The sequence below is a fragment of the Nuphar pumila genome, chromosome 4 (genome assembly GCF_984573655.1).
Source record: "Nuphar pumila chromosome 4, dmNupPumi1.hap1.1, whole genome shotgun sequence".
NCBI classification, from domain to species: Eukaryota; Viridiplantae; Streptophyta; class Magnoliopsida; order Nymphaeales; family Nymphaeaceae; genus Nuphar; species Nuphar pumila.
This window is the reverse complement of record NC_143252.1, coordinates 108240018-108267588: the sequence shown is the minus strand read 5'-3', so window position 1 is coordinate 108267588 and position 27571 is coordinate 108240018. Positions and strand designations below refer to the sequence as shown.

Here is a 27571-nt window from a genome sequence, read left to right as displayed (position 1 = left end):
AATTTTTAGAGTCCTCAAAATGGTCTCTAAAGCAGGCTAAAGCCCTCAACCATGATTTACGCAAGTGTGAGAGCGCCAAACCCCGGGTTCCCAGACGAACTGGGATAAGAGCAGAAGCTCCATATTTAGCAAGAAGCAAATGAGCACAATGGTTATCCGGTTGGTGGGCCAACCAATATTGCTTGGCGATAAGAACAATGCTCCACAGTCTGGGCGCAAGAATGTCTAAACCAGCCATACGTTGAGGTAAGACCGTCGAACGCCAATCAATCAAGTGATGCTTACCCTTGAGTTGACACCCAGACCATAGAAAACTTGTCAGCAAGTGCGTCAGCTGCTTCTTTACTCCCACAGGCATCACAAACATAGACATGAAAAATTTTGAATAGTTGAAAGAACATGTTTGACTAAGGTTAGAAGACCAGCGATGGAGAGATAAGACGACTGCCACGAAAACAATTTGCGCTTCACTTTTTGAAGCATCGGAGCCCACGCAGCAGAAGAGAGGTGCTTCACTTGTAACGGCAAGCCCATGTACATAATAGGCATGTTAGAAATAGTGCAATTAAAAATTCTCTTCCCAGCTGCAAGCATATTGGCATGAACATTGAACATGGTAATAGAGCATTTGGTCTCATTTAGAGAAAGCCCAGATAGGGAGAGGAAGAACTGAATGATAAGCTTGAACCTAAGCATCTGCTGAACATTTGGACGACAAAAAATGATTATATCATCAGCATAAGTAAGAATATGATCCGGGCAGTCTGGAATCTGCAAAGGATCAATGAAACGTGATACCGCAACCCGCTTAAGCAAGACCACAAGACCCTCAACAACTGCATTAAATAACAAAGGTGAGAGAGGGCACCCTTGTCGCAAACCCCGCCCCAGCTTGAATCGGTCTCCTCTAACACCATTGATATTTAACATGGCCTGAGCATTTGAGACCAGCTCCCTCACCCAACCAGAAAAATGATGACCAATACCGAAATTTGTTAACATTTGAAATAAGAATGGCCAATGCATGGAATCAAAAGCTTTATGAAAGTTTAATTTAAGGAAAAAGTAAGACTGACCGCTATGCTGCAAGGAATGAACAACCTCGAACGCCATGATGAACGAGTGTTGGACCCTCTTATTACGGATGAAGGCGAACTGAGAGCCTGAAAAAATCTGGTTAGCCACCAATTTTAGCCTATTCGCCAAAACCTCGGCAAACATCCGATAGAGAGCACACATAAATGAAATTGGGCGAAACCGAGAAATATCAGTGGCCTCATCATCTTTCGAAATGAGCGAAATAATAGCTACATGAAAATAATAAGGCAGCCTGAAGTTATGATAAAACTCATCAAGCATGATCACTACGTCCGATTTAACATAATCCCAAAAGATTCTAAAAAGGTCGAAATGAAACATGTCAATGCCAGGCGCTTTCCAACCCGACAGATCCTTAATGACCCTAAAAATCTCATCGTCAGAGAACCTCCCTTGTATAGATCTGGCTTGCTCATGCTGAATTAACCCAACTAGGATATTACCAAAGACACCCTCCACAGTTAACGAAGCAGAATATAAATCCTTAAAGAGAGAGAGAGAGAGAGAGAGAGAGAGAGAGAGAGAGAGAGAGAGAGATGGGTAAGTTCTAAATGATAGTTGCTAAATGAGTTTTTCAGGGGTTTTTTTGTTTTATTTTTAAATTTTGACCTTACAGTTGTGATCTATATGCTTGATTTTATAAGGATCAGCTTTTGAAGTGTTCAAATCTGACCCACATGGGTGGGTTTTTATAAGGTTCAAAAAATCAATGGTCCAAAATCTTTGTAAAATTTTAAGGCTCTAAATATTATTTTTTTCATAGAAAACACATGATCCAGGTGGATTCTTCGTAAATTGACCATGCCCAACACATTTATGGGGTCGGAACTGGAAAAAAAACACTAGAATTGCAGAAAAACCCATTTAGCATATATCAATTTGGCACCATCCATTTCTCTCTCTATATATATAGAGAGAGAGAGACCATGATTTATCTAAAAAAGCAATCAACGTCACTATCAAACGGTCAGAGATTTTCGTTTGAACGGTCTTGGTTTTTCAGATTATATATTCTTAACCCTCTAGAACGGCTAAGAGATGAATGGGAGGGGAGAGTGGCGGGTTTCTTCAACATCAGATGGCTTGTTTTTGTAACGTCGATGTGGCAGAAGTCCTGTGCAGGATTCAATTACCTCTTTTGGAGTCTGTCTCCGGTTATAAAGAGCTCTCTGTGTTACAACCAGTGGCAGATTGCCAGGTTGGGTACCCCAAGGATTTGGGGGATAGTGTGGGGTTCCTTGCAGAGAGCTTATGAGAGTTATTTCCCGCTTTGGGGTGTTATCACCATTGGTGCCCTTCAGAATTTCATTGGGTATGGGTGGTGGGTTTGGCTGGTTGTCACACAAGGCTTCCCACCTTGCCTATATGGGCTGTGTGAATCCTTTTTTTTGTTAGTTTTTTTTGAGAAACAACGTATTACATTCATCCTTGCATCGTTACAATCTCCCTCTCTCTCTCTTAGCCAATTTGTTAAGATGATACCTTTTTCCTTAATGGGTGATGCAGTTGAGTTGACAGGAGGATCTCTCTTGTTCTTTGTAAGATTCAACAACCTACCATAACTACGAAATTAAGAAACTAGGAAAGCAGGAAAAAGAACAAAAATTGTATGAAATTTAACTGAAAACAGGAAAAATAATAATATTTATCAATTCTCTGAACTCTAAAATGTAGTCTACACGGGACTGTCATCTTTTTATAGGTGAGGTCTCCTAATTCTAATTTAAGTAAACTGTCTAATTTGATAAACTCCTAAAAAGATAAAACTTATCAATTAAGATATAAATCAAGCATAAGAATTCAATATTTAATACAATGATCTCAAAATAAAAAAATATTCAAACTAGAATAATATGAATCACTAAGGATCTAATAAGGATGGAGACACATATATGTAGTTACCCTCTTACATCATTAGTTGATGCAGTGGACATGAGGATGTCTCCTATTTTTGCAAGATTCGACACCTTAGTGCAACTACGAAACTAAAAAATTAAGAAAGTAGAAAAAATAACAGAAATTACAAGAAATTTAACTAAAAATGAAAATAATAATAATATCCATTAATTCTTTGAACTCTAAACTATGATTTACATAGGGCTCAAATCTTTTTATAGGTGAGGTCTCCCAATTCTAATTTAAGTAAATTACCTAATTTGATAAACTCTTAAAAAAGTAAAACTTATCGTAATTAAGACATAAATCAAGCATAAGGATCCAATATTCAATACAATTATCCAAAAATAAGAAGAATTTTAAACTAGAATAATATGGATCACTAGGAATCCAATAAGGATAGGGACCCGGATATGTGTGGATCATCTCCTATATTATTCTCCCTAGGTTGGAGATGACTTGCTCTTAAGTATGGATCTCGCTTACGCCTTTTCCAATTCCACTCCACTTTATGGGTTATGGGCCCACAATATGAAACTTGATATTGTTGCTGATTTATCAACTGAATAGACTGAGGAAGATCTTACAGAACATGCATGTTGAAACCATAATCATTCTTTCCAAACAAACCAAAGTCATATGAGATGCCTCTAAAGTGAAACAAGTTAACTGGATCTGGAGAAGAGGGCTGAAATAAAATGTGAACCCACTCTGAAGGAATCTTATCCATAGTTGTTTATAGAAGCTCATATTAACCCAATTTGAGCAAGTCCAAGGTCTTAAATGAGTTTGGGTTATAGAATTGGGATACAAGATAATCTTAAATTTGGGTATTAGTATTTGGATCTTGAGTATGTTTGAGAATGGGTAGGGTAAGCGGAAGGGCACTTTGAATTGAGTCAAGTGGGTATATGGTTGGTTCTGTGGGATCTCTGGTGGGTTCTAATATATCTACCAAAATAGGTTTAGATATGGGTGAGTCTTGAGGAGGTCTACTTGATATTTGATCCAATGGACTTAGATTTAGGCTTTGTAATGCCTCAAACTTTAACCAATTTTTTTTAAGGAATTTAAAAAAAAATTGACTTATTTATTTGCAAACACAACGGAATAGTTGATTTGAAACCAATTCAAATTTTGGATGAGTTATAATAAACTCAAATACACACACAACTGGATATAAAGAGCTTAATTTATGAGATTAGTTCAAACCAGTACCCAAATAAAATCAGAGTTTACAACTCTCAAACAACAATCCAACTTAATATAAAAATATCCAAAACAAAGTTGGATCTTCTGGAAAGAGAATGATGATGATCCATCACGCCACTGAGCAACCCGCCATCATGCCAGCTCATGCATTATCTATAAAAATTTATAGGGGGCATTAAACTATGACCCCCATAGGTTACACCAAAAAGATATAAACATGGATAGAGTCTAAACATAAAAGATATACATATGTCAATGTACATATAAATAATCAAATCGTGCAACATAATACATAAACATGAGCATATTTCATAAATCCCTAACCAAGTTAAGCTTACAGGTAATATACATGATAAGTATCCTACTATGCCAATTTTCATAGGTAAACACAATTCAGAATAAACCCTCCATGCATGTATAAATTGAATTAATGCCAACGAATTTATATTATAATGTTTTGTGTCTTTTTTCTTGCCCTGAAGGGTATACACATAGGGATTCTAATTTTGATTCAACCAATCCAATGGGGGTGTCTATTATGTCATGTATTTCATTATACCCATTGATTAAAATAACTTACAAACTCTCCTTGGAGCTTCCCACTCGACCGGTCCGTGACCGAATAAACTCTTAGTGGTCCATACAAAATCAATTGCTACTCTTGAGAGATTTGGGACATACCACCTAGGTCACACGGTAGTCTAACCCCCTACGACTGACGATTGAAGACTCATGAAGACACTTTTTTCTTCAAAACAATAAACAATCGATCGATCGAGTGTACCTCCACCCTCTCCAAGGTGGTCCTTAAGTTTAAATAGGGCACTAGGTGTTATTTAAAATTGGGCTCATAACTTAAATTCAAGTACTCTCAGCACATGGGCTCCCTAGCTCAAGCTATACTCTAGGATGCTTTCATAACACAAGGCCGTTTACTAACCCATTCAGATAGGTCGTAGTTTATACCCCACCTCTGGATAACTTTGAGCTCTACTTCCTCGAGGCCTATGCGTATATGTGCATGTTTGACTATGTTTCTCTTTTTTTTTTGCTTAGTGCCCAACAAGCACTCTTGGGTTGCATTGAACCCGGTCCCACCCACGAGCCATGTACATCCATAACCTTTTATGCCTTATAACACATCACATATCATGCCACATAATACACATTCAATGCATGACGTTATAAAATCACAACTTGAGCCATTAATGAATAGCAATACATCTCATATGCAAATTTTGCTTCATTAGGTTCATTGAACATGCTACACCTTTCAAGTCATACATACCGCTTTACATTGCCATCGTGCATACATTAATTTAAATGCCCACATGCTTACAATAAGATATAGGCAACATGCATAATTTCATTCACTATCATGTCTGTTGAATAATGCCATATATGCATCCATCATATCTTAAGGTCATGCTTAATTATACATAATGCACATTCTCAAGTGACATGTACATGGCTTCTAAGCATGCATAATTCAACGTGATACACATTCATTTAACATGTATAAAAAAACATTGAGTAGGTTATAGCCATCACTCAATATGATTAGAAACATAACAAAAATGTTTAAGCATTAATACATGCATTTAGAGAAATTTAGCTTCCTATTTTTATTTCTGTCAGATATTGTAACATCTGTCGAACATCATATCCAACAAATTTGGCTTTTCCTTTTTACAGGTTGCCCAATCATGTCAACAGCCAAACCCCAAAAGCTCAATACTAAAATCTTGTTCTAAAAATTCAAAAAAATCTTTTATCAGGCCCCAATTCAACAAAAATTACAGATCCATTTTCTATAATTATAAAAACTCTCCTAACTTGGGTGAATTTATGGGATTTACATGTAATGAATCAGTCAAAGCCCTATTTATTGGGTGTTCCCCTATATGAGAGCTATCTCTTAGAATTTTTCCAATCATAATTGAGTTGTTTTCATAGGATTCTCAATTTCACAAAACATGTGGGTCGATACAATCTTGCAAATAGGACAAAAATACTATGTCTTGTTGTAATGAATGTATCTCTCTTAAATCTGACTCGAATTGACTCACTCTAGATTTCTAAAATATGCCCAGATATGTAGAATACTGTAGTAATTTTCTTTTTATTTACTAGACAAAAAGTATGAGAGAACCAAATTTTATTCTAAAATTGGTCAGGGTAAAAACATGAACAACATACATAAAAATATTCATGATCCATACTCAAACAAGATCGTCCTACAAGATACACATCTATTTACTCTCAAACGAATTTGCAGACATATATTCATGCGAGGTAATATTTAAATAACATGAAATTAATATCTAACATGCTAATACGATTCAGATCTAACATATTACAAAAACCAAAAAAATGATTTTGCCTTAAAACATTTTCGCATGGTTTTATACATAGATTTAAGCACAACAAAATTTTAGAACTTATAACTCATGCTTGCAGCATAAAAAAAGTCCATCATTCACACATTAAATATGTTGAAAATAATTGAAATCTAACACCTAATCACATATCTTACTCCTCTCCAAAACTGATTTTTGCTTTAATGCTTCAAAACTTGTTCTTTTTTTACTTTTTCTTTTGTTAAACCGGTTTTCTAAATTCCAATGTAGTGACATTGATTCACCAAAAACGATTTTGAAAGCCAACAACCAATCCCTTTTTGTTGTTTTAGGATGGAAACCACCCTTGGTTCAAATCTTGGAACAACCCCTACGCATAACCCATGCGTCTAGACTTACCGACGCCTGTGCGTTTGATGCACTTATATTGTACGATGCTCTAGTTTGAGGTCCTTCGTCTCTTAGCTTTGCACATGACCAAGGTACATTTATGTAGCAGCTGGTCAACTTCAAGGTACATCTTCAATGGCTGCTAGACCAACCTTTTTGTTGGTGAAGGAAGAAGACGAAGAAGAACACCAAAATGGGTGGGGCGGTTTTGCCCAAACAAGAGAGAAGAAGAGCCAAAAGGGTGAGACGCCCTTCTTGGGGTCCCAGTTTATAGGCTCATGGGCTAATTCTAAGCTAAGGCAATGACATGCCTTAGCTGACCAAACATAAAATGGTAAGTGGGTGGGATGCCCCCCCTTGGGGGGATACTTCCCTAGTTTTTCAAAATCACAAAGATCCCTTGAAATTCTAAGTTTCCAAAAACCTCTCTCGAAACTTACTTTCTAAAATATTTTTTCCTAAAACCTTTTTAACACTTGTTCTTAAGAACCTTACTAAACTTGCAACTCAAGCCATTCACTAACTTACCATAATCCAAATAGAGATGAGGATGGTGGAAGCGTCCCACCTAGTTGTTCCTTGGTATAAGTTTTATGAAATAGGTTTTTAAAACAATATTTTCAATAAAAACAGTGTGAAAGTCAGACACCAAATACTAAAAACTGGCACGCACGAGTGATAGAGTTTGGGTCGATCTTAGAGAACGGGAGGAAGTACTTTGTATTCCACAAAAGCTAAACTACTCTTTGTTGCATTGAAAATAAAAATAATTAATTAAATAAATGAGTGCGACCCTCTGCGAAGGGCTTAAACAAATAAAAATAATAATGAGTGGCCTTATTACAAACCCAATGAATTGAATCAAATAAAATAAACCCTAAGCTAAAAAGAAAGAAAAGGTCTTCAGTGCTCAAACTTCTAGTCTCTTCCTTGTATTTGATTTTTAGTCCTTTTGAGATTGTTTGAGAGGCTCTCTAAGGGTCTGAGGGGCCTTTGAGGGGACATTTTTGGGGCCTCGAAGGGCTCTTTTAGGATACTTTTGAGGGCTCACCGCATGATCAGTCACTACTATGCAAAACACAAATACAAAATAAAAACAAAACAACAAAAAACTAGACAAAAATTCAAAGTTATTTTGAAGAAAAATCACAAAACAAGAATCTAACTATTACTAACAAACTAACTTAACATGTAACAAACATGAACAAACTAAACACTAAATGACAAAATAGTAAAACAAATTAATGAATAAGGAAACAGGCTAACTAACTAACCAACAATATAACTAATTTAACAAGTTGCTGTACGAAAATCTAAACTAAATAATTAACAAAATTTGGAACAAACTAACTATATTATATAATCTAAACTAATCAAAAGAGTACTAGCCGAAATAACAAGAATCAATTGATCTAGTTCAAGAAACAGGAATCGACTGATTAATTATTTATAGTCTAAACTACTTTCCAAGGTTAAAATTAAAATAATTAAACCACTAAATAACCTAAGCCTAAGTTATCTAATGAATTGAACTACATTAATCTGGAACCATACAATAAAAAATCTAATCTAACTAATTTATTTAATTAACGTTGAATAGAAAATCAGCTATTGGCTAATTATCAAACTATGTCTATTCAACACAAGTAAATACAGATTAAAATTAAATCTAAGCTAAATTAACGTCAATGACTGACTAAACTTAACTAAAGTATTAAACTAGAAGTAACTACAACAAATACGATTATTCTAAAAAAAACAACTATTTTATTGAACAAAAGTTAAATCGATAATTGATCAAGAGAACAAATTCGACTAAAAATAATTTAGACAATCTATTTTAGAAAATAACTAAATGATCTAATTCACATTCTAACGTGTTTAGACTAACTATAATACTGATCTAACTAACTTGAAAACATAAATTGGCGTAAAAAAATTAATGAGTAAAGACAAAAATTTTGATTGACCAAATGTAGCTAACCATTAAATAATTAATTGAAAGAATGATGTTTAACACTAAGCAACTATTTTCTACTCTAGCTATTGCAATTAAAAAATTTGAAATTAAAACTAACATTAACTAATCAACAAAAACAATAATTAACTCTATTCTAGTTGGCTGAATAAAAGAAAACTAAAACAATTTATTGACTAACCTCTATTAATTAAAACTATGCAAAATGGAATATTAAAAACCAATCTTAAATTAAGCTAAACTCGATCTAAACCTAGATCTAACACGATTTGAATTAAAAATCACTCAAATATCAAAAAATGCTATGCTAAATCTATCGATTTAAATAAAATATTATTATTCTATGCATAAGTCAAGAAAATTGACTAAACTAAATTATTATATATATTTTTTCTTTTTATATTTTCAGATTATGAAAAATATGATGAATCTAAACTAGATGTGATGAATATGCCATGAATAAACAAAAACTACATGCAATGATATGATGTATGTTATACGAAAACTAAAACTATAAAACTACGGTAAAACGGGAGAGAAGAAGTAAACCGTGTGATTTACCTCCGATAGAGGGGTTAAGCAGAAGAAGGTGACTTTTCCTTGAGTTGCATGTGCCTCCGTCGACCAAGATAAGAAGAACTGGCGATAGAAAAATGTTAGAAGCAAGATGAATCAAAGAGAAAAAGGAAGAGATCGAGGGAGAACCGGCTGAGAACGAAGAGGAGGAGAAGGAGGAAGAAAAGAGAAGAGAAGAGAAGAGAAGAGAAGAGAAGGGAAGAGAAGAGGTATGTATTTTCTCAAAAGGGAAAAACATGGGCTGCAGTTTTAAAAATATTATTTATACTAATTCCTAGGTCAAAACATGATTTTCTATGGAAGTCTATTTTTTTTTTTTAGAAATTTCAAAACAGGTCTTCCTCAAAAACATATTTTTCAAAAGAAGTTTTTTTCTAAACTATTTAAAATTAGTAAATACATAACTAATCTAATTAGGCTACGGATTAAAAAAATTCTAAACTAACTTAAACACTGAAAAATGCATGGCATGCTTTGAAATGTGCAAATTTCCCATATTTTTTATTTCAATGCAGTTTCTCAAAAATATCAATAAAAATGGGGGTTTAATGCAATTTTTCTATGGATCATGCATAAAATAGTGTAAATAAAATACAAAAATATATGCATGATCAAATTCACCCATGCTTATTGTTTGCTAGTACTCAAGCAAACCGGTCTAACAAAAAAAAACAAAAATAAACTAAAAATAAATAAAAACCTAACTCACTTTCGTAGGAATCATGGTCGCATTTAGCATATGCAAGAAGCTTTTTAAACCCCTGAGTTACCCCAGTGGATGAGTAAGGCCTCATGAAGGTTTGTCGTGATGCTACCCACAAACAGCTCTGTCATGTATGCATAAAAAATCAACTTCAAAAAGTATTAGGCAGTTAAGGAGTTTGTTTTCACGAATATTTTATGCCATTATACTTTCCAAACATATTTAGAGTCTTTTACATGCCACCACAAAGTAAAACTATTTTTTTTATTTTTCTAAGAAAAACCATAATCATTTATGCTTTATTTTTGAAAAATCAAGTACACACATGTCATTGTTTATTTATCTTCACTTATATATTTTCTGCACAGGTTTTCTCAATACTTATTTCTAAGCAGTGAACTTTATCTTTATACTCTTGATTTTCTTTCTTTTTTTCTAGATTTTCAATTTTTCCACACTTTTTTCTTTCTTTTTGTTGAGTACTATATCAAATTTCCAGTTTTCATGACCCATGTAACAAGCTTTGGGTCAGAGACTCCCAGGCTAGACGACCTTAGGGTACCAGATACAAAGTATCTCTTGGACTTAATCGCCTGAGTCACTAGACCTTCTATTTTTATAGTTTTACGTATATCTTACTTCATGTCATGTGCAATGTCAATATTTATTAGACTCTTTATAAAATCCATATAACGGGCTTTCGGTTCGGTGGCTCTTAAACTAGATGGCTTTAAGGCACCAAGTGTAAACACCCCTTAGACTCTACTTGCTCGAACCAAATAGGCCACTAATATTAACTTAGACACAAGTGATTTTCTTCGTTATCCTTTTTGACATGGAAATCAATCGCTTCAACTTGTGTCTGAGCCCAGCTACTAGGGAATACGAAGAGATCAAACAACTAAACATATGTTATTTTTCACTTTTTAAGCTCTAATTTTCAATGTTTGTTTATTTGCTTAGTTTTCAAAAATAAATTGTCCATATTCATACTTGTGATTCAAAATAAACTCTAACATGCATTTATCGCCATTTCTTTAAAATTCATATAAATAACTACATTTTTCTATATTAGTGTCAGCATTTTTTTTATAGGGCTTAAAAATTCTCTAAAAACATTAGATTATGTAAAGCATTTATATAAGGTCAAACTCATTCCTTAAAAGCCCAATTTTTATGAGTTTTCATCAATGTGCAAATTTAAAGACAAAAAAAGATTTTGGTGTGCAAACTACACCCACCCCTATGCTTGAATGACATTGTTCTCAGTAGCACTCCTCCATGCTTGCATGAAACTATACAAATGCATATGAGAAATAGAAAAAAATAGGAGAAAAGTAATAGAAATCACGTGATTCATACTGTGAAATCTTACATGATGTGGCATTATACTAACTCTACAGAGATTCCACCTATCTCAATGCTTATAACTCATAAAAATGCACAAATTGCAATGCATACATGATCTAACATTCACGCTCATGAACAACAAAATAACAAACACATCCTAAGAAAACTATAAAAGAACAAAAAATCTAATCCTAAAAATATAACATACAAACGCTGTGCACTGCCTCACTCATCAATGAGGTCAATGACCTCAATGTCCAGACTAACTACGACCTCAAAAATATAGGGCTTCAGCCATTGCCCGTTGACATTGAAGGTCTCATTTGTACGAGGATCATAAATAACTATTGTGCCATGTGAGAACATCATCCCATCTGGACCTCAGCTTCCTGGAAACAGGTGGAGTCGCAAATTGAAAAGCCATACCTTCTGACCAGGCTCGAAACCATTTCCTCAAAATATGATGATCATGAAAATGCTTAGTCCGAGCCTTGTAGATCTTGGCACTCTCATAAGTCTCATTTTGAAACTCCTCAAGCTCACTCATTTACAGTTTGCGCTCTGCGCCAGCTTGGGCCATATCAAAATTGAACTTCTTAATCACCCAATATGCCCTATGCTCCAACTCAACAAGAAGATGACATGACTTTTCAAAAACTAAGCGATAAGGGGACATGCCATTTGGAATCTTGAAAGCAGTCCTATAAGCCCATAATGCATCATCAAGGCACTGAGACCAGTCCTTTTAGTATGGTCGGACTGTCTTTTCAAGAATCTGCTTGATCTTTCTTTTGAAGACCTTTTCCTGGCCACTCGTTTGTAGATGGTATGGTGTAGCAATCCGATGCTATAGAGAGTACTTTCTGAGTAAGGAAGCAATATACACATTCTTGAAGTGCTTACCCCCATCACTAATCATTGATCTCAGAACTTCGAACCTACTAATGATATTATACTTGATAAATCAAAGCACCTCTTTATGATCATTGGTCTGGGTGGCCATGACCTCGGCCCACTTAGACAAATAATCGACCACCACTAAAATACAAACAAAACCGAACAATGGCGAAAAAGGGGGCCATAAAGTTGATGCCCCAAACATCAAAAATCTCTATGACAAGAATGAGAAGGGGCATTATATCGCGCTTGGAAATGCTTTATGTCTACTGATAGCGTAAGCACCTCTTACAAAACTCATGAGCATCTCTATATAGTGTCGACCACCAAAATCTAGACTGGAGGACCTTTGCAGCAGTCTTCTGGCTAAAAAAGTAGTCTCCACAGACCAAAGAATGACAAAACACCAGAATAGATATGAATTCCTCCTCGGGGATGCACCTTCGAATTATCTGGTCAGGACATAATCAAAACAACTCTGGATCCTCCTAGAAATAATATTTCACCTGCGACATAAAGTGATCTCTCTCGTTCATGTTCTAATATGAAGGAAACTCTCCTGTCGCCAAGAAGTTGATGATATGCGTGAACCATAGCAGACACTTGACATGAAAAAGCTACTCATCTAGGAATGAGTCATCAATCTGTCCCTGATCAATGGATGTCTACACAGTCAGTCTGAACAAATGATCTGCTCTAATATTCTTGCATCCATTCTTATCTCGAATCTTGAGATCAAATTCTTATAGCAGAAGGATCCACCGGATGAGACGCGATTTAACATCCTTTTTACTCATCAAATACTGCAAAGCGGCATGATTAGAGTAAATGATAAACTTGGAGCTCAATAAATATGAATGAAACTTTTCGAGGAAAAATACTATAGCTAGCAATTCCTTCTCAATAGTCATATAATTCATCTGAGCATCAGAGAGGATCCTGCTAGCATAATAAATGACATGAGACCTCCGTTCTATCTTCTGGGTCAGAATGGCTCCTATCGCATAATCCGAAGCATCGCACATAATTTTGAAATGTACTGACCAATCAGAAAATCGATGAATATGTGCAGTGGTCAGGGCCTCCTTCAGAGACAAAAATGCTTTTAGACAGGCATCATTAAAACAAAATGACTGGTCTTTAGAAAGCAGGTTGTATAACAATCTAGAAATCTTGCTAAAATCCTTGATGAACCATCGATAGAAACCTGCATGCCCTAAGAATGAACGCACCTGCCGCACAAAGGTTGGTGGATATAACTTGGTAATCGACTCCACTTTGGCTTTATCGACCTCAATCCCTTTATCGGATACAATATATCCAAGAACAATCCCCTGACGAACCATGAAATGACTCTTTTTCCAGCTAAGCACGAGATTTGTCTCCATAAATCGTTTAAGCACTCGCGATAATTTTTGAAGAAAAATATAGAATGAAAAGCCATACACCAAAAAATTGTCCATAAATATCTCTAGGACGTCGTCAATCATATGTGAGAAAATGACTATCATACACCTATGAAAAGTAGCCGGGCATTGCAAAGCCCAAACGACATTTTCCTGAACGCAAAGGTGCCATAGGGACAAGTGAAGGTAGTTTTATTCTCATCCTTGGGGTGAACGTCCATCTAATTATATTCTGAATAACCATCCAGAAAGCAAAAATAATGTTGGTCTGTGAGTCTCTCCAAAATCTAGTCGATAAATGGCAACGAAAAATTATCCTTCCTCGTTGCACTGTTTAACTTTCTATAATCGATGCACACTCGTCACCCCCATAGTAGTCCTCATGGAAATGCTCTCTCCCATCTCATTCATCTCAACAGTGAGCCTAGACTTCTTGGGGACAATCTGGGTGGGGCTCACCCACTGACTATCGAAGATAGGATAAATGATCCTGACATCTATTCACGTGACTACCTCCTTCTTCACTACTTCCCTCATATGGAGATTCAATCTCCTTTGCATCTCTCTTGAGGGCTTGGCACCCTCATCCATGATGATCTAATGCATGCAAAAGGAGGGGTCTATCCCCTTCAGATCCGCCACCAATCATCTAATCGCCACTTTATGCTCATGCAGAACCTGGAGAAGCCGACACTCCTGAGTGTCAGTCAAGTCTGCAGAAATGATGACGGGGAGAGTCTAATACTTGCCTAAAAAGACATACTTAAGCGAAGCCGGTAAGGGCTTTAACTCAAGCTCGGGCAGACACTCAATGGAAGGTCGGGCAAGCTTCTCTGTCAAATTAGAGAGTGGTTCGAACTGCCAGGTCCACTGCACTTATCCAGTAAATCTATCAAGCAGACCATGGTCCTCTCCCATGAGTGAATCATCATCCTCGTCCTAAGGTGGATTACTCAACATCCATACCAGCTCTGTTTTCACTAGGTCTTGAATAAAATTGACCTGGAAAGAAGTATCCGCTCCTGCAGGGCCCATCACAACAATAAAAATGTTCAACCTTATCTTTATGTTGCCAAACAGAATATCCATCTCACCAATGCGGTAATTGATGCACACGTTGGCAGTAGATAGGAAGGGGCAACCAAGAATAATGAGTGTCTGCCTCACATCATCCACTCTCTCCATATCCAAAATGATAAAGTCTATAGGGAAATAGAAATTCTCCACCTTGACCAATACATCCTCAAGAATTCCTTACGAGACCTTGACAAAGCGATCTGCTAGCTGCAGGGTCATCAACGTTGACTTCATCTCCTTTAATCCAAATGCATTATAAAAGAAACCCGACAAGATGTTCACACTTAACTCGAGGTCGATCAAAGCACACTCAACTATAATGTTTCCTATGACGCAAGAGATAATAGGAGCCCTTGGGTCCTTGAGCTTTGGTGGAGTTTGGTGTTGTAGCATTGCATTCATCTGCTCGGTCAAATAAATCTTCTTCGGTACATTGGACCTCAACTTTCACTTCTGCATACAAAGCTCCTTCAAAAAATTTACATATGCAGGGACCTACTAGAAGGCATCAAGCAGAGGAAAGTTTATCTGAACGTGCTTGAGTATCTCAAGCATTTTCACTCCCTACTTACCGAACGACTTTGGCTTCTCTAGTGCCTCAGAAAATGTGGCTTTGGGTATATAGGACTTGGAAGGCTCAGATAAGAGAGCCCTCCCACTTTTCTGAGGTATAACAGTAGGGATCGATTGCTTAACACTAGATCTCGCGCTTTCTTTTGCATCTTCCCTCGCGCATTATTGCTTCCTGCTCTTAAGAGTTATAACTGCTTGAGCCTTCTCTTGATGGGCACCTGTCATGTGTAGGCCATGCATTAGCTCCTTACCCTTAAGGTTAACCACCGGCTGACTAGGCAGTGTCCCCTCGCTTTGCCTGCTAAGCGCCTCGGTGAGCTATCATATCTGCGTCTCTAATTTGGCACTAGACTGCGTATGAGAACTCATATTTGCCTTGATATCTGAGAAGGTCTGCAATATCTTGTCCTAAAAGGACTGACTGGATGCAGGCTCCTAGGATGAAGGTTGACTAAACGAAGGCTGGGTTGAAGGAAAACTAGACCGCTGAAAACCAGACACATAATCGCCTTACCTAGGCGGGTTCTGGAAAGGTACAGGGAGATGCTATGGATTCCACTATGAGAAATTGAGATGGTTTCACCAACCTGGGTTATAAGTACTAGAATATGGGTTGGGCATGGGTTTAGCAAAACCTTGCACCATCTGAGCTTGCTTCTAGACAAACTTAGGGTATCATGGAACCGCAGAGCAGTCAAACACATGGTGTGCTAAGCTAGCACACAAAGCAATGTAAACACCCCAAATTTTCACTCACCTCCCTGACATCCCCACCAATCCTCACATTTCGGTTCTCTGAAATCACCAGAGGGCAAAATGGTCATTTTCTGAGATTGGACCTTGCAGAAAGTCCAAAATTCATTCTCGATTCTCAAAATTTTCTCTATTTAGGCTCATAAATGTCTTCAAACTACAAATTTTCAAAATCTTATTCTTGACAAGAAGCTAGAATTTCCAATTCCTGATTTAGAGTGGCATTTCAGGAGACATGTCTTTGCATATCATCGCATAAGCATTCCATATCATTTCACTGCACAACATGTCATTTTGAGATCCAGAACCCCTGATTTTCAAAATTATCAATCCGGATTCAAGTTTTAAATATTTCAAAATTGATTTTAAATCCCTGGGTTTTTCAAAATAGTCAGTTTCCCTCGTCTTAACCCCCAGGACTCCGAATTACAAAAGTTTTCTCAAGAAAACAATCTGAATAGTTTTGATATTGATTTTAAAATTTCGTCAGTTGGAAAGAAGGGGATGCAACTTTAAATTTAGAAGACTTTATTTCAAACTTTTGCAAAAGGGCTATGAATTTCTTTATAAAATCTCTGCATCTTTTTAAATTTTCCCACGAAGGACCACTTTCTTTCTAAAATTTTGAAACCAAACCAATTTTTACTTCGTATTTTCTAAACTAGCCTACAATTATAAAAATCCCAAAAAGAATTTATTGCGCTTTTACTTCAAAATGATGTGGGACCCACCCTGAAATGGTGTCACACTCAAATTCTCAAGTATTTCTCTTATTTTCAAACAATGCCCATCCGGAGGTGGCGCCAATTTATAAAACCCTCTTTTTATTTTCCATTTATTTATTTTATAAAATAATCAGTGGGCCCACACATAGGTGGCGCCACACTAGAACTCCCCATTAAGAAAAACAAATAAATATTTTTATTTCAAAAAGTTCTCTTAGACCGGCTGAGGTGGCAACACCTTAAAAAAAAAAGAGGAAAACAAAACTCGTTTTACCCGGTTCTTCTTTCTTTTACTTTTTTTTTTAACCCCAAAAGGAGCCACCGTGAAACCCTACCCAAAATTTTCCACTTTACCTAAGTTTTAGGTAAAGTGAACTCAGAATCCTTCTTCAAAATAAGCCAGCCGTCCCCTTTTTCTTCAAGGATTGACGAGTTTCAAAAATTTTCAAAAATTTGTTTAAAAGTTTTCAAATGTTTTCAAAAGATTAGGTTGAAAAGCTTCAAAATTGCCGATCTTTCGGATGAAAGCCTTTCGGATCTTTAAAAAGAGGCCCTTTGATCACCAAAGGGGCGGATCTTGAATGCCGACTTCTTCTCTCTCTATCAAGTCTCTCTGAATCCTCCTGTATCTTCCCCTTTTAACTCTCTTCTTCAGCAGGGATTAAAGGAGCCCTCCATTCTTCTGATTGGGGATAGTCGGCTTCTTCTATCAGCCAGCAAAAGGAAGATCCAAAGGATAACCGAGGAGTGTGTGGTCCTCCTTCCTCTTTTTGAGGCCTGACACACCCCCAAAGGAGACACCATCATCAACTTCCATTGAGCCAAGGTAAAGGCCCCCTTTTTTGTTTTACTCTGCATCTATAGGAATTAGACATCATGTTCATGTCATATGCCTTGCAAACCCGTTTCAATGGCTGACGTGGTTTACATCTCAATTTAGTCAATGCGTCAAGAAGTGATAATGCCTCTCAATGCCATTCTCAATTCAGTTTGAAGAGCATGGTTTCATCGAATCCTTATTTTCCTTCAAGACTCTTATATGATTCATTACGGCATCATAAATATTTCAAAGTAACCTCTTCACTTCAATTCAAGATTTTCATATGCATATCTAACTCATCATGTTACACACCCATGATTTATCCTTATTTAAGAAGATCTTTTTTTTTAGAATAAATTTCAGTTTTTCAGTCTTTTGTAAGTGCAGCAGCTAAGACTTCATGTGTTAGTTGTGATAACCTTCTCATCATCATATGACTTTCTTACTTAAAGTTAGTTTTAAAACCTTCGGTATGTCATTAGTTTTCGCAGATTTATATGGTTTTCGTTGAAAATGTCTCCATATAATGGAGTAAAATGATAGCCAACAAGGCTTATCATGTTACCTTTAACCAGGGCACTATATATAATTTCGGTGTCAATCTCGAGTTTGGTTTCTCATAATATCATATCAGTGTTGACATCTGTATATACATTGGATGAGCTTCACGATCTAGGTTCATTAAACTATCTGACGATATACCATCTAATGTGCACGTATTATCAACTTAGGCATAACCCCTGCACTTTTACATTTTTCTTTTACTCGGCATATGTTTTGTATTTATTAGCTTATCATAATTTTTTTTTACCTGTGTTAAGTCCTATTACCTGTAGCATCATGTCCTATTTGCTTTATGGTGGAGTACCCTGTTATATATTTACACCTTTCACTTTTCTTTTATATATAATGTTACCTTTTACCATTTGTGCAGCCCCTGTTCTTACTCTTCTCATAGGGATATATAAAGGGGTACTGTTTCCAGCTTTCACTAGTAGCTAGTGTGGCGCAGGCACGCCGTTATCAGCTATATGAAGAATAATTTTTTTTGTTTGTTTTATTGGCAATTTCCACAGCCATTTTTTTATCAGATCAATTACAACATTAGATACAATTATTTCTGCAAAACTTTGGATGAATGGGGTTGTTATTGTTTGAACCTCTGTTGTATGAAATTGTGTTACTGTAATGTTTGCTGTGGGAGTTTGACCCATCAAAGATAATTATTTAGGCAAAATAGCATTTATGTTTGCTCAGAGTGGTGGAACTTTCAGTCGTGATATAACATTCAAACCTTTCTGTGTGAACATTTAGGCAATATACTAATATCTAGATGTTAAGCATTTACAGTTACCCAGTCAAGATAGTTTTGTATCATTTTCTTTTACTGTCTTTCACTTGTTAATCCTCATATAAGGCATAGCTTCTGCGTGTTGCATACTTCATCATATTCCTATTTCTGTTTCACCGAACCATTGCATTCCCATTACCTGTCATTACGTTACTGAATCTTTGTTCGTAGCTGCTAAAAGCCAAGAGATTATGCTGCATATAGAAATGCACGTATGAGCCTGTTATGGCTTTTCAAAATTGCAAATAGGGACATAGGTCTGCACTGTAACCTGCAAAAATTGCAAACATGAACCAATTCATAGGCGGTAGTTCATGTGAATCGTGCCCAGCAGCCACCCACGCATTCCACAATGACTAATAAGTTTATCATTACACATTTACCTGTCATTTCTTGCATTTATTGCAAAATTTCAGCATTGACGTCTTCACTACACCACATTAGCACTCCCTCCTGTACGTTGTTCCTGCATCATATATATATACATATATGTAATAGTGTCTATGCACCTGCATATTAGTCCAGACTCTACATTTATATATGAAATTCATTACATATAGTAGCTATCACATTAGTCATCCCAATACCCCCACACGTTTGCAACATGTTTACCCTCATCTGTTCATATTGCCATTTATCACATTGAAGCATCAACAATTTCCTGCTGTTTACCCTCATGTTCAGCGGCTTATCACCATTATTGGTTCCTGTTTTCTGTGTTGAAGGTTGCATACAGGCTTTTACATTTAGACTTAGAGCCATCTCCATTTTCCCATAATATAACAACCCCTTGCATATGTGTATTAGGTTAGATCTCATTGCATCATATTGTTTAATCCACCCGTAGCATTCCATTAATCCCCAGTGAGTCAGCTTGATCTCCCCTTTGTAGGCTATATAGCTGTTGTTACACTTGTACATTGATATTATGTCTCATGTTATCAATAACATATACATACATTTTATCTGCGGTATGTCTATAGCATATGATCATCACTGTTTGCCACAATACAGTTCATCTACTGAAGCCATTGAGAACGAATTGCACCTTCCTCCACAGTCTTGATGCACTTACTGCCACCTTGATATAGTCATCCGTGCATTCCATAGCACACTTGCATATTCCCAGCCCTCTGTATTCCTATGTATTATTGTACATTGCATTGGTGTATTTAGGCGCAAATTTGACCATCACATATATTTTTTATTATAGGAATGTATTTATATATATATATGTGTGTGTATATGTATATATATATCTTCGTTGTACATGTATATATATATCTATTTCCTCGTGTATCTTGTATTTCCATTCCTTGTACTAACCCACTTTTGCAGGGAAAATCTGGAGGATGTTGATTCTTTTAACTATGTATTTTTTTTCATTTATTTTTACTTTATGTCAGAGATGTAATAATCAAATTTGGAATAATATTTACTTTTACCGCCTAGATTAGAATGCATATAGTTTGAACTTCTGAAATATCATGTGATTTATGCATTTTTTTTATTTTGAAAATCACTATGGATGTACACGAATGGCACATGCACCAACTCTTAGGGAGTTGATGAACTCGGTGGAGTCCATATTTACGGCCCTAGTCGGGATATGGACGAGACCCGGATTCAGCATCTTTCTACTAGTCACACCGAGCTTACACTCTTAGGCTATCTTCCAAAATTCACTGCATATCTTCAATTTTTATTTTAGAATTAACCAAGAAAATTACAAGTGTATTCACGGCCATAGTCGGAATATGTGGTAATTCTACTTAGTTTAATTCTAAAACTGCATATTTTCCTGGAAAGAGGTTTTCACAAAAGGACATTCATCCATTCAAATCATTTGCATCATGAAATCATCTGCATTTCTCAAACTTTTCTCAAGAAAATTTCATTACAAGGAAATCGATTCCTCAAGAAATTCTGAAAATTTTCAAAGTTGGATTTCTCAAATTAAGTTTTCCACGATTTTCCCTAGAAAATGTTCTTTTCTTAAGATTCATCTTCAAAAGGAGTTTCTCATCATTCTCAAGAATCAAAGTTGATTTTCAAAACTTCAAGGCTGAGATTCTTAGAATTTCAATTTTTTGAGTTTTGATTTCCCTTCTCTAAAGAGTTTTCCAATAAATTTCAATCATTTTCCAAAGAAAATTTTCAAAGTTGGAATTTTCTCTGACAAGCATTTTCCCTTCAAGTGTTTCCCTTTTCTCAAAATTTCTTTCTATTTTCTCAAGATTCTCATTCCTTCATGATTTTCCCAAATCTTTATAAACTTTCCTGAGATTTCAAATCCTTTTATCAGAGTTTTCCTGAGAAATTGATTTCCATCTTTTGCCCTAGAAACATTTTTCAACTCCAAAGCATTTTCAAGCATACATCATGTATTTCAACCCGCATTTTACAAAATTTCATAGCACATGCCTGAATTCTCTATGCATTTAGGATAGAACATGATTTTGATAATTTAACTAAGTCAAGCGCATATTTGATCATTGGTTTGATTACCCTTGTTAAAGGTGGCAGGAACGATCGAACCTCGTACCGACAGGTCGAGCCACATCCTATGGATTTTTCCGCTATTTTAAAAAACGGAGGCGAGTATTTCAAAACAATTTTCAAAACTCTGGTCAAAGTTTGACTCGCGGAAACGTTTTACCCTCTCTCCCGCAGGGAAGGGAAGATAAATTTTTGCGACGATAACAAGCACATACTTGCACGACTAGTGAGGGATTTGATAATAACTGACCCAATTTTTGGGTCAGCATGTCAACCTTATTTTGCAACTCAAGGTGTGTCCCTATCTCGTAAATGCCAACCTTTTTGCTCCATCTTGTGCAGGTGCAACTCTTTCAGATCGTGAGGCTGAAGCGTTGTGCATCAAATTCTCGCTCAGGGTCTCAAACAAGGCCCATGCCTCATCCTCACTCTTCAGCATAAAAGTGCCTCCACAGGCTGCATCAACCATCTGATGGTTCTTCTTGGTCAGCCCATCATAAAAATACAATACCAGTTGCCAACGAGGCACCTGGTGGTCGGGACACTTTCAGAAAAGATCTTTCATCCTCTCCCATGTTTCATGAAATTGCTCTCTCTTAATCTGTAAAAAACTGGTGATGACTTTTCAAAACTGATTCGTCTTACCAATTGGAAAGTATTTCTTGAGAAATTCTCTTTGCATCCATTCCCAAGTGGTAATTTAAACCATATCTAAGACCTTCAGCCAATGCTTGACTTTATCCTTGAGGGAGAACAAGAACAACATCAACCTCAATGCGTCATCTCCAAAATTGTTGATCCACACTGTAGAGCAGATCTCAAGAAACTCATCGAGATGACTGTAGGGGTATTCGTTGCTAAAGCTATAAAAAGATGAAAGCATTTGAATGACACTGACCTTAATTTCAAAATAGTTTGATCCTACATCAAGTCTTGTGATGCAGGAGACGAGAGTGTAAGCATTGGGAATGAAGTACTCCCTGAAAGGACATGTCAATTGCTGATCCTCAGCCATGGGGCCGGGTCTGCGGGCTTGCCTAACAAGGGACCCTGCAACAGCGCCAAAATTTTGGTGTAAGTTTTATGAAATAGTTTTTTAAAACAATATTTTTAATAGAAATAGTGTGAAAGCCCAACACCAAATACTAAAAACTGGCTCGCATGAGTGATGGAGTCCGGGCTGATCTTAGAGAATGGGAGGAAGTACTTTGTATTCCACAAAAGCTAAACTACTCTTTATTGCATTGAAAATAAAAATAATTAATTAAATATATGAGAGTGTGGCCCTTCTGTGGAGGGCTTAAACAAATAAAAATAATAATGAGTGGCCTTATTACAAACCCAATGAATTGAATCAAATAAAATAAACCCTAAGCTAAAAAGAAAAGAAAATGTCTTCAGTGATCGAGCTTCTAGTCCCTTCCATTTAGTTTTTAGTCTTTTTGGGATTGTTTGAGGGACTCTCTAAGGGATTGAGGGGTTTTTTGAGGGGACCTTTTTGGGGCTTCGGAGGTCTCTTTTAGGGTACTTTTGAGGGCTCATCTCATGATCAGTCGCTACCCTGCAAAACACAAACAGAAAATAAAAACAAAACAACGAAAACTAGACAAAAGTTCAAAGTTATTTTGAAGAAAAATCACAAAACAAGAATCTAACTATTACTAACAAACTAACTTAACATGTAACAAACATGAACTAACATGAAAAAACTAAATACTAAATGACAAAATAGTAAAACAAATTAATGAATAAGGAAACATGCTAACTAACTAACCAACAATATAACTAATTTAACAAGTTGTTGTACGAAAATCTAAACTAAATAATTAACAAAATTTGGAACAAACTAACTATATTATATAATCTAAACTAATCAAAAGAGTACTAGCCGAAATAACAAAAATCAATTGATCTAGTTCAAGAAACAAGAATCGGCTGATTAATTATTTATAGTCTAAACTACTTTCTAAGGTTAAGATTAAACTAATTAAACCACTGAATAACCTAAGCCTAAGCTATCTAATGAATTGAACTACATTAATTTGGAACCATAAAATAAAAAAATCTAATCTAACTAATTTATTTAATTAACACTGTATAAGAAATTGACTATTGGCTAATTATCAAACTATGTCTATTTAACACAAATAAATACAGATTAAAATTAAATCTAAGCAAAATTAACGTCAATGACTGACTAAATTTAACTAAAGGATTAAACTAGAAGTAATTACAACAAATACAATTATTCTAAAAAAAATTAACTATTCTATTGAACAAAAGTTAAACCGATAATTGATCAAGAGAACAAATTCGGCTATAAATAATTTAGATAATCTAATTTAGAAAATAACTAAATGATCTAATTCACGTTCTAATGTGTTTAAACTAATTGTAATACTGATCTAACTAACTTGAAAACATAAACTGATGTAAAAAAAATGAGTAAAGATAGAATTTCTGATTGACTAAATGCAACTAACCGTTAAATAATTAATTAAAATAACGATGTTTAACACTAAGCAACTATTTTCTACTTTAGCTATTGAAATTAAAAATTCTGGAATTAAAACTAACATTAACTAATCAACAAAAACAATAATTAACTCTATTCTAGTTGGCTAAATAAAAGAAAACTAAAACGATTTATTGACTAACCTCTATTAATTAAAACTATGCAAAACAGAATATTAAAAACTAAATTTAAATTAAGCTAAACTCGATCTAAACCTAGATCTAACATGATCTAAATTAAAAATCACTCAAATATCAGAAAATGCTATGCTAAATTTATCGATTTAAATAAAATATTATTATTCTATATGCAAATCATGAAAATTGATTAAACTAAAATATTATATATATATATATATATATATTTTATTTTTATATTTTCAGATGATGAATCTAAACTAGATGTGATGAATATGCCATGAATAAGAAAAAACTACATGCAATGATATGATGTTTGCTATGCGAAAACTAAAACTATAAAACTATGGTGAAACAGGGGAGAAGAAGCAAACCATATGATTTACCTCCAATGGAGGAGTTAAGAAGAAGAAGATGATTTTTTCTTGAGCTGCATGTGCCTCTATCGACTAAGGCAAGAAGAACTGGCAATAGAAAAATGTTAAAAGCAAGATGAATCAAAGGGAGAAAGGAAGAGATCGAGGGAGAACCGGAAGAGAAGAGAAGAGGCCTGCATTTTGTCAGGAAAAAAAAATGTGGACTGTAGCTCTAAAATTATTATTTATACTAATTCCTAGGTCAAAACACAATTTTCTATGAAAGTCCATTTTTTTTAAAAAAAATTCAAATAGGTCTTCCTTAAAAACGTGTTTTTCAAAAGAAGTTTTTAAGTTTTTTTCTAAACTAATTAAAATTAGTAATACACTCCTAATTTAATTAGGCTACAAATTAGAAAAATTCTAAACTAACTAAAACACTGAAAAACGCATGGCAGGCTCTGAAATGTGCAATTTTCCCATATTTTTTATTTCAATGCAGTTTTTCGAAATAACAATAAGAATGAGTTTTTAATGTGATTTTTCTATGAATCGTGTATAAAATAGTGTGAATAAAATGAAAAAATATATGCATGATGATTTCTCATAAGCATAATATAATATATATTATATAATATTATATCTTGTATAGAATAGGCTATATACATTTCTCCAAGCATATTAGGTAATTTATCAACTAGGTTATTTCTAACATTCTTAACTAAGCCAAACATAAAAAATTCTAATCCTTACCTTACCATATAGTACACAAGAGAGGAAGATGGTGGGGATGTGCCACCTTGTACCCTCTTATAGAATATTTCTTACACCATATATAATATGCATCACCCTTACTAGCTTAGGTTAATTACAAGCTTATTAAATTGAGCCACTACAATTAAGCTAAAAGGTGATATAATTACATCATAACTAGGCTTGTGGAAGAGAGTGGGGCATCCCCCGTGGATTGGGTCCCACCTTCAAGCCTATTAAATCCATTTAAATTCTCAATTTAAAACCAAGAGCCTTGAAATTTGAATTTAAAAATTTAAATTCAATTCTCATGAAATGACATTCCAATTCAAACTAAATAAATTCAAAATTGCAATTCAAATCCAAATGTAATTTCCCTTAATTTCAAACCTAATTAAATAATTGAATCAAAATTTAAAATCATACTAACTGTGACTCCAGAAAATTTGCAAGTATTGCAGGCTCAAAATGGGTTTAGGAGAATCCAATATACGATATTTGAATTTAGGATATGAATTTGGGTCCAAATCCTCTTTAATTGGATACAGGTCTTTAAGAGTGGACTGGATGAGTTCTAAGATAGACTTTTGAATGGATTCAAATGATGACTCATTTCAGGTAGACTCTAATGAATATCTACCTGGATTAAATTCTAAATCGGTTTCAGCTACTTGGGTCTGAGTAATGGGTTTTAGAATAGGTGAGCTATTTTGGATATACTTCTTTAAGGCTTTTTGGGCATAATCAGAATGAACAAACTTGGTTTGCATCAGACACAACATCTCCTCCCATGTCTAAACTTTTTCCAAACCATGGTTCTCATGATCTTTATACAACTCATCCCACCATACTTGAGCTGAATCTCAAAATTGTGTTGCCGCCAACAAAACTCTGCAATGCTCTAGAATATGATGGTACTCAAAGTATGGCCACACTACATAGATTCAATTAAAGAATATCTTTACATCCAATGGGTTATGAACTCTAGAAACTCCACTTTTAACATGCATGTGTGGCATGCTGGTGTTGAATCTCGCTAGAGGAAAATTTTGGGACATGTTTTGGGTGGTTGAAAGGAGTTTGGGTTTGGGTTAAGTTCAAATTTTGGTTTTGGTTTTGTTGTGGGTCTTGGTTTGGGTTAGGGTTCAGGTTTAGATAATACCGGACTTGGTTAAAATCTAGTTGAACCGCAATCAGATTGGGTATTGAGTTATTCATTAAACCTAGATAAGGATGGGTTGGACCTTGGAATGGATCTTGGGGTATATGAGCATGGTCTAAATCCAATCCAGATCCATAAGTTGCAAGGGTTTGGTCTTGATCTGGCCCAAAACAAGATTAGAGTTGGTGTGGGTCCGATAAGGTCTGATTTGGGTTGAATTTAATGTATTAGGACCAAAATAGTTAGGTTGGGGTGAATCCAAACTAAAAATCAGATCAAACCCAACAACAAATGGTGGGCTTCAGATCGAAACTAGGTCCAAACCTATTGGAACTGGGCCTAGGCTCTTGAACTGGCCTCTGATCGAGTCATTAGATGGAACCAGTTTGAATTTAAACCGGTTCCCCCAACTATGTGCATCAGGTGGGGTTTTCCCACAAGTGTTAGGGCACAAAGAGGCCCTCCCAGCCATCTATGGCATCAATATCATGGGGGTCGTCTGGCTAACTAGGTACCACTCAGCCAATGCTGGACAACAAGCAGGTGGTTCTCAACAAGTCCTTTGATGCTGACAACCATCCGAAAAGAGGAGGATCAAGCAGAAGCAGGGGTGGTCAAGAAGGAAAAAAGGGTGGACAACAAGGAAGAAGGAGCAGGGCCGATGGTGGTGGTCGAGCAAGAGGAACCAAAGGAAGAATAAGAAATGATAACCAGAAGGGAAAAGGGGATGGATGAAGGTAGGTGGTGCTCAATGGTGGATGGCTAATGTCGAGCAGGGCGATCAAAGTTGGAGGTCCAGTGAGGTGGGGATGAGTAATATGTAGGGTCTAATGAAGGCGAGGAAGGGCCAAGCACAGAGGATTGGGCGACAATGTCTAGGCCAACAAAAAAAAGGAGAGGTAGGGCAAATGAGATGTGCAGGTCTCGGTGTGGCTGGTGAGTTTGAGCGAGGAGGGGATTAACCTGAACATGACAGAGCTGAGA

At 35.7% G+C, this 27571-nt stretch overlaps 1 pseudogene; it reads left to right on the top strand.

Annotated features, from left to right (window-relative positions):
* The first annotated feature begins 148 nt into the window (after positions 1-148).
* Positions 149-27571, top strand: part of LOC149840480 (protein NUCLEAR FUSION DEFECTIVE 4-like) — a 45139-nt pseudogene continuing 17716 nt past the window's right edge.